The sequence below is a fragment of the Nannospalax galili genome, unplaced genomic scaffold (assembly GCF_000622305.1).
Source record: "Nannospalax galili isolate Female #2095 unplaced genomic scaffold, S.galili_v1.0 scaffold418, whole genome shotgun sequence".
In the NCBI taxonomy this organism is placed as follows: domain Eukaryota; kingdom Metazoa; phylum Chordata; class Mammalia; order Rodentia; family Spalacidae; genus Nannospalax; species Nannospalax galili.
In genome coordinates, this window is record NW_008342003.1 from 2,102,206 (window position 1) to 2,103,242 (window position 1,037).

The following is a 1,037-nucleotide window of genomic DNA, read 5'->3' on the forward strand; positions in this document are numbered from 1 at the left end:
AAGAAACATTTCATTACAGCATTAACTTATTCAATATTGGAAGTTTATAGCTTTAGTGCCTACATTAAAAAATTAGAAAGAGCCCAAATAAATGACCTAACACTGCAACTAAAGATGCTGGAAAGGCAAGAACAAATGAAACCCAACATAGCAGAAGAGAAGAAATAACAAAAATCAGAGCAGAAATTAATGAAATAAAACCAGAAAAAAGAAAAGAATTAATGAATCTAAGAGTTGGTTCTTTGAAAAGCTAAACAATATAGACAGACCCTTAGCCCAGTTAACCAAAAGGAAGAAAGAGCAAATCCAAATCAACAAAATGAGAGATGAGAGGGGAAACATCACAACACATAAACTTCCCATATAAAACTGCTTTACATGAAGCACGACCTACAGAAGGACGAAAGGGCTTAACATTGGGCAAAATCCATTAAGACTCCGTTAAAGGAACATTCAAAGAACAATCAGGATCTTGCCAACTATCATGGTAGACACACAGTTTTATTCCTGTTAGGTCACAGTAGCCATGATCTGGACTGCCACAGTTGGCTTTACAGTAAGGAATGTCACACGCTTCCCCCTTCCAGTACTTATCACAGTCACAATACACTTGACTTGCAATAGAGACACTATTGTACCCTTTCCATGACCAGAGCAATTGTTAGGACAAGAATTCATTGAATAAAAACTGTTAAAACCTGTTAGATTATATACAGCATCACTGAAAAAGTGTAATAGTGCATAGCCAGATGTTGTAACAACTTCAGGCCCAGTTTCGTTTCCCCTTACTTCAGGGACAATCAAACCAGTAAGTACAGCTATTAAAGGTACATATATGGACTCTCCATCATAAACATACATAAGATCCCAGCTACATTCTGTAGCAAAATGATTAAATCTTAACCTTAACACTACATTTGGATAGCCTTCAATTAGCCATGTACATTTAGTTTTATATTTATAGTTAATTGGACCAACTGTTAACTATCCGGAAGGTTCTGTTAACTTAAAACCTGCCCTGGCAGTGCTGGCACTAG

The 1,037-nt window shown here is 36.4% G+C and overlaps 1 pseudogene; it reads right to left on the reverse strand.

Moving 5' to 3' along the window:
* Positions 1–1,037, reverse strand: part of LOC103737931 — a 100,038-nt pseudogene that overhangs the window by 9,768 nt on the left and 89,233 nt on the right.